This window comes from Hemiscyllium ocellatum (assembly GCF_020745735.1).
Source record: "Hemiscyllium ocellatum isolate sHemOce1 chromosome 27 unlocalized genomic scaffold, sHemOce1.pat.X.cur. SUPER_27_unloc_23, whole genome shotgun sequence".
Taxonomy (NCBI): domain Eukaryota; kingdom Metazoa; phylum Chordata; class Chondrichthyes; order Orectolobiformes; family Hemiscylliidae; genus Hemiscyllium; species Hemiscyllium ocellatum.
The window spans coordinates 176,456-189,860 of NW_026867491.1; the positions used below are offsets into that span (position 1 = coordinate 176,456).

The 13,405-nt window shown below is 45.7% G+C and overlaps 1 protein-coding gene and 1 pseudogene across 1 annotated transcript in view; both read right to left on the reverse strand.

Moving 5' to 3' along the window:
• Nucleotides 1–13,405, reverse strand: part of LOC132807768 (zinc finger protein 239-like) — a 184,087-nt gene that overhangs the window by 119,469 nt on the left and 51,213 nt on the right. The gene's annotated exons all lie outside the window — the stretch shown is intronic.
• On the reverse strand, nucleotides 1,929–5,231 carry LOC132807767 (gastrula zinc finger protein XlCGF7.1-like; annotated as a pseudogene).

Consider the following 13,405-nt stretch of genomic DNA (forward strand, 5'->3'; position numbering starts at 1 on the left):
GTCATTCATCCTTTACAGCCTGTCTTGGGCTGTGTCCTAACTACACACATTTCAATGCAAGTTTCAGAAAGATTTCAGCAGCGCTTTCCAAAAAGTGAACATGCTTTCAGACTTTAACAATGAGAATACTTACATTGATATATTCAGAAACAATGTTAAAGATCAGCCATTTCAGAATGTCATTTAAATGTAGAGCTTTTCTAACAATAGGTGTGAATTCTGTCTGTGTCCCAATATCGAGTCAGACTGACATTGTTGTTCGAAAAGCTCTGCATTTAAATGACATTCTTGAAGGTAATTTAAAACAAATTCTGGGATTAACGTACCAAAGAACAGAAGCCCGTTCTAAAATATGAATAGATTAAATCTAAAATTGTTCAATGAAGGACATCTCCATGACCGTGGCCTCCTTTGGCTATAAATTCTGTGATCATGATCTTATTGTCCACGACCACCTGATGAAAAAGCAGCACTCTGAAATGGAGTGATCAGTAAAATTGTCTCATTTGGATCACTCAGGGTTAGAAATGGAAGCATATCTCTTCAAGGTTACAGTTTGATTTGCCCTTTCAACGTTTTTGAAATTTAAGGTGTTCCATTGTAGTGTTCAATTCCGATCCATTAAAATCAGTATCCAGTCTCATCTGAGTGCAGAACCAACTCAACTGACAGAACAAACAAAACAACTTTTCTCTCCCTCCCTCCCTCTCTGGTGACCCAATAGGACTACCAGAGCTGGAAGTACCACTCTCGAAATACAATTGCTGACCTACAGTTTTCTTATGCTGCTGAACATAAGGATTTAAAAGCTGCTAGCCTGATCTCGCACAAAGCACAAAAACAGACTGTTCACCCATGTCTGCGCAGAGGAGAAATTTCAGGAGGAACAAATCACAAAAATAACAACTGTTACCAGTCCCACAACACGTTTCCCATGGACAAAGTTAAAAATCTCACAACACCAGGTTATAAACCAACAGATTTATTTGGAAACACTAACGTTTGGAGCACCGCTCTTTTATCAGGTTGGTTGTGGAGAATGAGATCATGATCCTGGAATTTATAGCCAAAGGAGTCCAGTGTCATGGAGATGTGATATATTAAACTATGAGATTAAATCTTCCATCTTTTAGAATGGGTTTCTGCTCTTTGGCATGTTAATTCCTGAACTGGTTTTTAATTACCTTCTCAAGAAAGTCATTCAAATGCAGAGCTTTTCTAACAATAGGTGTGAATTCTCTCTGGGTCCCAATGTTGAGTCAGAGGGACATTTTTCTTAGAAATGTTTTGCATTTAAATTACATTCTTGAGAAGGTAGTTTTTAGATTAGGTTGGGCTGGATTGGCCGTGCTAAATTACCCTTATTGTTCAGGATATGCACTGTAGGGTGGATTAGCTATGAGAAATACGAAGGGGGTGGGTCTGGGTGGCAATGGTGCTAAATGCCTTCTTAACCATCCAGTCTACCAATTCTTTGCAGGTTGCATCATTATGTACATGAACTCTCCCATGTCTCTGTTTTAACTATACAAGTCCTGTCCTTCCTCATTTTAGCAAAATGCAACCCCTTGCTTTTATTCATACTCTCTCACACTCACAGACTTATACTCCATCACACTTGCACTTCACCAAGCATACACACACTCTTACATACACACACACACAATTCTATGGAGTGAATTTTTATTGGCAGAATTACATTTGCAGATACTTTCAATTTTGCTCACAAAGCACACAATCTACACGCAGTCAATCCATGTAATATTTTATATATTCCTACTTTAAAAACAGAACTAGTCTGATTCAAGATTGGGATACTGACAGACTCGAACCACACAACTTTAATGCATTGTGTGAGCTGAGATGTCACTTTTTTTTAAAAAAAATAAAACCGTAAGTCATCGAGAACATGACTTAGATGTTGTTCTTGGATTTACATATTAATGAGCCGAAACCTGCAACCCACTCAAAGATATCAGTTGCATGACACTGAATTTTGCTATAAGATCTGTGTCTTATGATCCTGCTCCACAGCTACCTGTGGAAGGAGCGGTGCTCTGAAATCTAGTGCTTCCGAATAAACCTGTTGGACTATAATCTGGCCTTATGTGATTTTTAACTTTATCCACTCCAGTCCGATACTGGCACCTCCACATCGTTTCTGGTGAACACAGCCCATACCTCCTAGTGCTGCCAGTAAACTTTACAATGCCAATGAAACAACACAGTACCTGCACTGCTGAAAAATTTACAATTTCTAATGATACTAGCTATCCATTCACCGCTCCATCTGATACACAACATTGAAAACTTAGTGCAGAAGGCTGAAAGAAATCAACAGCTTTAAAACAAAAAACCTCTTAGAGCTCAAAGCTTTCAATGAGAGTCTGAGCCTGCGGTAAGTTCAGGTAATCTTTATTGTGACCCAACTTTGTTAAAGCTTCAGATCCCCCAGCAAAAAGGTGGAGAAAAAGTACCTGCTTTTTAAACAGCTCAAGGTCAAAGCACGCATATTCCTCACCTCCCCCAACCGTCGATTTCGCTGCACTTTGGATGCTACCTGAACTACTGTGCTCTTCCAGCACTACTAATCCAGAATCTGATTTCCAGCATCTGCAGTCATTGTTTTTACCTGAGCAGTATAGTGTTAACCACACAGCTGTGTGTCTGGAGTCACTGTAGGCTGGACTAGGTAAAGGATGCAGCTGGATGACTGAATGAATCCTTTCCCACAATGGCAGTTTCCTTCCCTAAAAAGAGCATGTGTGAATCAGATGGGCCCCCCACCCCAAAAACGGTTTCACTATCAGATTCTGAACGAATTCCAATTCCGTGATCTGCCATGGGCTGGATTCTAACTCAGGAGTTCCCGGAACTGGGTTGATAGTCCAGTCCCTCATGGCACTCGGTTGTTGCTCCTTCAATCACCCTGCGATGGCACGTGAACTCGTTGGTGCCTCCGCAGGTGGGAGGAGCGGATGAAGGCCTTCCCACACACTGTGCAGCTGAAAGGCTTCTCCCCAGTGTGAATCCGCTGGTGGGTCTGAAGATTGGAGGAATCGCTGAACCCCTTCCTGCACTCAGGACAGCTGAAGGGCCACTCCCCTGTGTGAACCCGCTGGTGTCTCAGCAGGATGGAGGAATTGCTGAAGGCCTTCCCGCACTCGGTGCAGGGGAATGGCCTCTCCCCCATATGGATCCGCCGGTGGGTCAGCAGAGTGGTGGAATTGCTGAAGGCCTTCCTGCACTCGGGGCAGCTGAAGGGTTTCTCCCCAGTGTGGAGACGCTGGTGCTTCCACAAGTTGCTCACTTGACTAAATCCCTTCCCACACTTGGGGCAGGTGAATGGCCTCTCACCTGTGTGGACCCGCTGGTGGGTCAGCAGGTGGGAGGAATTGCTGAAGGCCTTCCCACACTCGGGGCAGCTGTAGGGCCTCTCCCCCGTGTGGACCCGCCAGTGGGTCATCAGGTAAGAGGAATGTCTGAATGCCTTCTTGCACTCACAGCAAGAAAACGGCCTCTCACCAGTGTGGAGTCGCCTATGGGTCTGGAGGTTGAAGGAATTGCTGAAGGCCTTCCCGCACTCGGGACACGGGAATGGCCTCTCCCCTGTGTGGACCCGTTGGTGAGTTCGCAGGGCAGAGGCCTGGGTAAAGCCCTTCCCACACTCAGGGCAGCTGAAGGGCCTTTCTCTGGTGTGACTGCCCGATGAGTCTCCAGGGCAGATGGGACACGGAAGCCTTTCCCACAGTCACCACACTTCCATGGTTTCTCCACAGGGCGGGATTCCTCAGGTTTCTCCATGGCCGAAGCTTCAGCCGCACACAAACGCGTTTAGAGCCCCTTCGCACCGTGATTTCCTCTTAACAGGCGATATAGCTGATACACGCTCCACACTCAGTGCACTGCAACAGTAGGTGTCTCATCCAGTCCCACTGATACGGGAAATGTACTCAAACAGGAACCAAAGAGCTTTGCTCCTTCTCACAGAATTACAGTCAAAAATCGTTGTGGTCCTGATGGATTGAGTGACTGTCAGACATTGACACCAAACTGAGGACTGCTGACTCTGGAGAGCTACTGTCACAAAGTACGGCACTGACTAAAAAAGCACAGCAGATCAGGCAGCATCCGAGGAGGAGAATTGATGTTACAGTTGGTTTTGAAATTTCTGTCTTCAGATCTTCAAACGCTGTAAAAAGAGAATATAAAAGTCATCACTGTCAGTCCAGGGTAGAAATTCAGGACAAGCAATTCCGCTTTCTGGTGAACATTCTTTTCTTTTATTATTCCACAAAATTGAAAGCGCCATCCCATTCTCTCTCTCCCCCTCTGTTCTCACTCCACTTTAACCAATTCTTCTGAAGGTGCTGATTCAGGATCTTACAGGAGCAGAAAAGCAAAAACGTCAAGACTTATCTTTCTGAAACTCCAGCTGAAAGTTAATATCTTTCATGTCATTGGCAAAATGCTGAGAGTGAGCAGGTCTGATTTGGAAAGCAAAATAAAGTGTGCCAATTCAGGATGAACCTGCAATGCAGCTTCTTGAGGAACAACCTCAAGAAATGGTTAATGTCCCCGGGAAGGGGAGCATAATGAGACATCAAGGTATTAACACCGACACCAGAGAGAGAAACAGAACATACAGACGTGGCAAACGTTAGTGGAAAGCCAGAGTCATAGAGATATACACACAGAAACAGACACAGGCACTTCAGTCAAACTCTTCTGTGCTGACCAGATATCCTAAATTAATCTAGTCACATTTGCCAGCACGTGTTCCCTGTCCCTATGAACCGTTCGTCTTGATTCACCCGCCAGATGCCTATTAAATGCTGTAATTGTACCAGCCTGCACTACTTTCTCTGGCAGGTCATTCCGTACACACATTCACACCCGCCCAAACCTTGTGAAAAAGTTGCCTCCTTCGGTCTCTTTTAAATCTCCACGCCCCCTTCCCCGCCGCCCTCACCCTAAACCAATCACCCTCTAGTTCTGGACTCCCCCACCCCAAGGAAAGGACCCTGTCCATGCTCCTCGTGATTTTATAAAAGTATATAAGGTTACCCCTAAGATTCTGGCGCGGGCTGGGGAAAACAGCCCCAGGCTATCCTACCGTCCCTCCTCACCCGGGCAATGAAGACACATACCTGAGTTTGCAGAGTCTGCTCCTTCCCTGGATTCACTCCAGTTGCTACCAGTGAACAGAGTGTCTCCCGCTTAGACTGAAGAGGTGCCCAGCGAAAGGGTTTTACTCTGAAACGAGCAGAGCCACTTCCGCGTTGTGACGTCATCGATGGGTCGAGGCGGTGAGGGAGAGACAGGAAGGGGAGGAGCGACAGGGCGAAGAGACGCCTTGGGTCAGGGGCGGGGCGACTGGGTGGAGCGAGAGGCGGATACAGCGGTGGGACAGTGGGAGGAGCAAGTGTCGAGCGACGGCCTACGAGACGAGGGGGCGTGACGCGACGAAGGGGCGGGGCGAACGGCGGCTCCGCACTGCGCCTGCTCCGGATTGACGGCCCGCACTGCCGCGCACAGTTTGCAAAAATCCTTTCCCTTCAGAGAATCCGCACAATGTAGAAGCAGGTCACCCGGCCCAATGAGACCACAGCTGCAAATGTGTTGCAGGTCAAAGCACCTCAGGAATGCTCGAAACGTCGAATTCTCTATCCCTGAGATGCTGCCGGGCCTGCTGTGCTTTGACCAGCAACACATTTGCAGCTGTGATCTCCAGCATCTGCAGACCTCATTTTTTACCCAATGAGACCACACCGACCCTCCGAAGGGTAACCCTTTCCCCTCCTGCCCGATATTTACCCACCGAAAAGACCTCACCTGCACATACCTGGGCACTATGGGTAATTTAACATGGCGAATCCACCCTAATCTGCACATCCCTGGACCATGTGGGGCAATTTAGCATGGCCAATCCACCCTCACCCTTCACAGATTAACCACTCTCCGAGAAAAACAGCTCCTCCTCATCTCTACCTTAAATCTACTCCCCCTAATTTTATGGCCGAGTCTCATTCACCAGCAGAAACTACTCGACAGGGCAGGGAGCTGGTGGGCGTGCGTCTGGATGGCATGCTTTTCAGAGGGGTTGAATGGCCTACTCCCACACTGTAGAGATTGAATGATTCACTGCAGTCGTGTTTGTTCCGGATCACAGCGCGCAGAACTCCCACCTTCCACTTTCCACCAAAAGACAAGTCCCACCCTGCGCTCTGGTATGTGTGATATCTGTCTGCTTAATGTTTCCAGCGAATACAGCCCAAATCCCGCTGCTGTCAGTAAACTTTAAAATGCTCAGGAAACAATGCAATATCGGCGGTACTGAAAACCGTAAGGTTTCTAATGATAACAGTGACTGATTCACTCCTTCTGATGTACAGCAGTGGAAATACAATGTTGAAGGCTGAAAGAAATGAGCAGTTTAAAACCCTTCACTCAGCTCCCCACTCAGCACACTGTACTTACTGCCGGTAAACCTGAAAGCACTTCACCCCCACAGTGCAGTGAATTCCCACTTTCCACTAAAATTCTGGATGTACTCATTCACTCAGTTGCTGTCCCACATATTAAAGATTTCACTGTAACTTGTTCTGTGCAACGAGCCAGAATTGATTAGGGACCTTGGAGTGAAGGAGCCATTGGAAAGTAATGACCATAATACAATAAGCTTCAATTTGCAATTTGAGAGGGAGAGGGTACAATCGGAAGTGACAATATTTCTGTTGAATAAAGGGAACTATGGAGCTATGAGGGAGGAGCTGGCCAAAGTTCAATGATGCAATACCTTAGCAGGGATGACAGTTGGGGAACAATGACAGATATTTCTGTGGAAAATGCAGAAGATGCAGGATCAGTTCATTCCAAAAAGGAAGAAAGATCCTAGGAAGAGGCATGGGAGGCCGTGGCTGAGGAGGGAAGTTAAGAAACATACAAAGTTTAAAAAAGAAAAAGTATAACATAGCAAAGATAAATGGAAAAACGGAGGACTGGGAAGGTTTTAAAGAACAACAGAGGATTACTAAGAAGGAAATACACAGAGAAAAAAATGAGGTACGAAGGTAAACTGGCCAAAAATATAAAGGAGGATTGTAAAAGCTTTTTTAGGTATGTGAAAGGCAAAAAAAAGGTTAAGACTAAAATTGGGCCCTTGAAGACAGAAACAAGGGAATATATTACAGGGAACAAAGAAATGGCAGAAGAATTGAATTGGTACTTCAGATCTGTGTTCACTGAAGAAGACACAAGCAATCTCCCTGAGTTGACAGTGGCTGAAGGACCTGAACTTAAGGGAATTGGTGTTGGAGAGACTGTTAGGTCTGAAGGTTGATAAGTCCCTGGGGCTTGATGGTCTACATCCCAGGATACTGAAGGAGGTGGCTCAAGAAATTGTGGATGCATTGGTGATTATTTTCCAGAGTTCGATAGATTCGGGATCGGTTCCTGCGGATTGGAGGGGGGCTAATGTTGTACCACTTTTTAAGAAAGGTGGGAGAGAGAAAGCAGGAAATTATAGACCAGTTAGTCTGACGTCAGTGGTGGGAAAGATGCTGGAGTCTATTATAAAGCATGGAATTATGACACATCTGGATAGTAGTAAAAAGATAGATCAGAGTCAGCATGGATTTATGAAGGGGAAATCATGCTTGACTAATCTTCTGGAATTTTTTGAGGATGTAATTCTAAAGATGGACGAGGGAGATCCAGTAGATGTAGTGTACCTGGACTTTCAGAAAGCTTTTGATAAAGTCCCACATATGAGGTTAGTGAGCAAAATTAGTTCGCATGGTATTGGGGGCAAAGTACTAACTTGGATTGAAAGTTGGTTGGCTGACAGGAAACAGAGTAGTGATAAACAGCTCCATTTCGGAATGGCAGGCAGTGACCAGTGGGGTACCGCAGGGATCAGCAGCTTTTTACAATATATATTAATGATATAGAAGATGGTATTAGTAATAACATTAGCAAATTTGCTGATAATACTAAGCTGGGTGGCAGGGTGAAATGTGATGAGGATGTTAGGAGATTACAGGGTGACCTGGACAGGTTAGGTGAGTGGTCAGATGCATGGCAGATGCAGTTTGATGTGGATAAATGTATGGTTATCCACTTTGGTGGCAAGAACAGGAAGGCAGATTACTACTTAAATGGAATCAATTTAGGTAAAGGGGCAGTACACAGAGATCTGGGTGTTCTTGTACACCAGGTAAGCATGCAGGTACAGCAGGTAGTGAAGAAGGCTAATAGCATGCTGGTCTTCATAACAAGAGGGATTGAGTATAGAAGCAAAGAGGTTCTTCTGCACCTGTACAGGGCCCTGGTGAGACCACACCTGGAGTATTGTGTGCAGTTCTGGTTTTTAAATTTGAGGAAAAACATTCTGGCTATTGAGGGAGTGCAGCGTAGGTTCACAAGGTCAATTCCTGGAATGGCGGGACTACCTTACGCAGAAAGACTGGAGCGACTGGGCTTGTATACCTGAGTTTAGAAGACTGAGAGGGATCTGATTGAGACATATAAGATTATGCAAGGATTAGACACTCTGGAGGCAGGAAACACGTTTCCGCTGATGGGTGAGTGCCGAACCAGAGGACACAGCTTAAAAATACGGGGTAGATCATTTAGGACAGAGATGAGGAGAAACTTCTTCACCCAGAGAGTGGTGGCTGTGAGAAATGCTCTGCCCTAGAGGGCAGTGGAGACCCAGTGTCTGGATTCATTTAAGAAAGAGTTGGATAAAGCTCTCAAGGATAGTGGAATCAAGGGTTATGGAGATAAGGCAGGAACAGGATACTGATTAAGGATGATCAACCATGATCATATTGAATGGTGGTGCAGGCTCGAACGGCAAAATGGCCTACTCCTGCACCTATTGTCTATTGCTCCCAGTAAGGGCAAAACATCTTTGAAAGCTGCTCTGAAAGTGCTCTGACTCTTCTGCTTTCAGCAAAGCTGATTAGAGTTATAAAGCATGGAAACAGACCCTTCGGCCCAGCTTGTCATGCCAACCAAATATCCTAAATTAACCTAGTCGCATTTGGCCCATATCCCTCTAAATCCTTCCTATTCATGTACCTATCCAGATGTCTTTTAAATGTTGTCATTATCTGGTAGTTTGTTACACACATGCACCATCCTCTGCATGAAAACCTTGCTGGTCACGTCCCTTTTAAGTCATTCCCCTCTCACCTCAAATATATGCCCTCTAGTTTTGGACTCCCCTACCCTGGGAAAAAGTGCTTGGGTATTTACCCTATCCATGCCCCTCATAAGATCTATAAGATCACCCCATAGGCTCCAATTCTCCAGGGAAAATATCCCTGGCCTCATCAGCCTCTCACTGTAGGTCACAGGCATGTTAACAGACTTGTAAATCTTCTCCAACCACTTCCAAAGTTTCACAATCTCTTTGCTGTAGCAGGAAGACCAGAACTGAACACAGTATTCCAAAAGTGGCCGAAACAATGTCTTGTCCAGCTGCAAAATGCAACACCTCTCATTTCTCTAAATTAAACTCCATCTGCCACTCCTCGGCCCATTGGCCCACCTGAACAATTCTAATTTATAATGAACTCTCTTTCCTCTCTTATTCCCTAGAAGCTGAAAATCCCCATCCCACATACTCTCTTTCCATTTGCCGAACCTAATCCCTGCTGTACCTCATCCTGAAGGGTCTGCTTCATGCTGACTAACAGGCCCACACTCAGGAGAGATCTAATTGAAACACAGAATATGAATGGCCTGGACACGTGGATGTTGGGAAGATGTTTCCGTTGGTAGGAGAGACTCGGACCCGAGGGCACAGCCTCAGAGGAAAGAGAAGGCCTTTCAGAACAGAGATAAACATAAAACTCTTCAGCCATATAGTGGTGAATCTATGGAATTCACTGCCACAGAAGGTTGCAGAGGCTAGGTCATTGAGTACATTTAAGACTGAGACATATGTTCTTGAGTACCAAGGGGATCGAGGGTTATGGAGAGAAAGCAAGAGAATGGGATTGAGAAACCTGAGTCACAATTGAATGGTATGAGCAGACTTGATGGGATGAATGGCCTACTTTCTGCTCCTATGTCTTATAGTCTCTTGCTGTCCTGGACACAGTAAGAGAACTAGGAACAGAAGTCGGCCATTTGGTCTTTCGAGCCTGCACCAGCATTGAACAAATCATAACTGGATATGAATCAAACTACATCTAAGTGGATAGGCTGGGACTTTTTCACTGGAGCACAGCAGGTTGCTATGTGACCTTATAGAGGTTTATAAAATCATGAAGGATATAGATGAGGTGAACAGGGGTCTCCTTTCTCTAGGGTGGTTTCAAGATTATGCAGCAAAGTTTGACGGTGAGTGGAGAAAGATTTTAAAATGATATGAGGGGCACCAGTTTTTAAAAAAAAAACACAGAGCGTGGTTTGTGTGTGGAATAAATGTCCAGAGGAAGGATGCAGGTACCATAACAACGTTTCAAAGAAATTTGGACAAGTACATGAATAGGAAATGTTTGGAGGGATATGGGCCAAACACAGGCAGCTGGGACTAATTTAGTTTGAAAATATAGTCAGCATGGACTAGTTGGACTGAAACTGTTCTCAAACCATTTCCTTGCCTTCCCCCATAAACATCACTTCTTTGTTGTTCAAAAATCAGATGAACTCAGCCTTGAATACATTCAATGACCCCCTAACTGCAGGAAGGCATCCCCACTTCTGAACTCAATTCCTCTTGTTAATATACCACTTGCCTTGCTGATTGCTTGCTGCACCTGTCTGACAACTGGCAGTGACTGGTGTGGAATGACACTGAGCCCCCTTTGTACATTCACACATCATTCCTGATGAAGGGCTCATGCCCAAAACGTCAACTCTCCTACTCCTTGAATGCTGCCAGACCTGCTGTGCTTTTCCAGTGCCACACTTTTCGACTCTGATCTCCAGCATCTGCAGTCCTCACTTGCTCCACATCCCAATACATCACCATTTAAACAATACACCTCCTTTCTGCTTTTTTTCACAGCAGAGGCTATAATTTTACATTGTGGTACTGCATTTGCCATGTGCTTGCCAATTGTGGACTTCTTTACATCGGGGAGACTTGGGGAACAGTTCACCGAGCATCATACCTGGGCCTGCAGAGGCCACATGGACTTTCCAGTCACCAGCCATTTTAAATCCCCTTACCACTCCCTTTCTGACAAAACCATCTTTGGCCTCCTCCATTACCACAATGAATCAAACTGCAAATTGGAGGAACAACATCTCATCTTCCGCCCGGGCTGCGTAGAGTTGGGAGGACTCAACATTGGGGAAGTAAATTTCAAATAAGCTCCCTATCTTTCTAGCTCCTCCTCTTCCTCCCTGCCACCAACCAGATTCCTTCCTCTCATTGACGGGGGCTAGAGGGTGGGGCTGTGGAGAACAGAAAGAAAATGGACGGGGGCTGGGGAGAATAGAGAGAGAATGGACGGGGACTGGGTGGTGCTGTGGAGAACAGAGAGAGAGAATGAGGGTGAGGGTGAGGAGAAGGCCTTGGGCGGGGGGAGAGAAAGGCCTGCAGGGCAGAGCATGGGGGACCCAGAGAAGGGGGGGGGGAAGGGTCTGAGAGGGAGAATGTGGGGATAGAGTGTTGGAGGGGGGGGAAGGGGAGACAATGATGTGGGGTGCAGAATGTGAGGAGAGACAGAGAATGGATGGGGCAGAGGGTGGGTGGAGAGAGAGAGAATGAGTGGCAAGGAGTGGGTGGGGGCGGTGGAAGAATGGGCAGATTTGGTGGAGAGAGAGAATAGACAGGGAACAGAGAGATGGAGAGTGGAGGGTGGATGGCGGGCAGAGGGTGGGGAGAGAAAAATGGACATGGGGCACTGTGGGTGGCAGGGTGGGAATGGACAGGAGGAGCTGTGGATGGACAGGGGGTGCTGAAAGTGGTGGGGGAACGGAGAGGAGGTGCTGTGGGTAGAAAGAAGGGAATGAGTGACCTCAACGACAATCTTTTTATACAGAGGGTGTTTTGTGTGTGTGTGTGTGTGTGTGTGTGTGTGTGTGTGTGTGTGTGTGTGTGTGTGTGTGTGTGTGTGTCTCTCTGTGTAAAACAAGCTACCAGGGAAGTGGTGGAGATGGGTACAATTACAATATTTAAAAGGCATCTGGGAGGGATATGGGCCAAAGGCTGGAACTTGGGACTGGGTCAGCTTGGGACATCTGGTCAGCATGGATGAGTTGAACCAAAGGATCTGTTTCCGTGCAGTGTCTCTAGATGCCTGTAACTCTATGATTGAAACCAGACCTTTTTACTGATAATCTTCCTGCTGGACTTTTGTAGTGCACCCAGTTTCAGGAGATTTGTGGTGGGTACAAGTGGCACATGTCTCCTATCATGGGAATTCTGGAAAATATAAAGGGGCTGTTAAAAGTACTTCAACTTTGGGAACGCTGGGTCATGTGGAAGCAGGGCATTTGACAAACCTTTTCAGAAAAATTCTCTCCAACTGGTGGACTATAGACAGTTTTCCCATGGAATATTACACAGATATTAAGAATGTTACCTTCTGTTAAACATTTTCCTGAAAAATGCAGAAGAATTCAACTTGCTAACGTGAAACAAATGTTGGAGAGAAAGGAAACTGCCAAGATCAAAAGGCTGATGAAAGTCAACATTTATCAGATTTTTTCGAGAACAGAAAAACCTGCACTGGAGACACCCTGAAGAGGGTTTTCTCATACCTATTCCTTCAATTAGTTTTGTATGTCTTAATTGTTAAGTCATACCTAGCACATGGAAAGGTGGCTATGGTTTGTGGAGGTCAGTCATCTCGGCTTCCGGACAACTCTGCAGGAGATCATAGGCCGAACCATCTTCATCAATGACCTTCCTCCATCATAAGTTCAGAAATGGAGATGTCGCAATAATTGCAGATGTTCAGTACTATAAACAACTCCTCACAAACTGAAGCAGTTCAGTTTGAAATGCTACAAGATCTTAACCATATCCAAAGGGCTGATGAGTGAATGCCACGCAAATGTCACACAATGAGTCATCCCCAAAAGAGATAATCTGACCACTGACCTGTGATATCAACAATGTTACTGTCACTAAATACCCCACGATCAATATCCTTGGGGTTTACCATTGAACAGAAACTCAACTAGATGAACCATATATACACAGTGGCTACAAGAGCAGGTCAGAGGCCAGAAATACTGCAGTGAGTAACTCACCTCCTGACTCTCCAAAACGTATTCGAACTTCTACAAGCCACAAGTTAGCACTGTAATGGAATATTCCCCACTAGCTTGGATGGGGTTCCAGCTTCAACTGTATTTGAAACGCTTCATACCATCCAGGTCAATGTTACCTGCTTGATTGGGACCATATCCACTATTCAGAAGCAGTCGTATC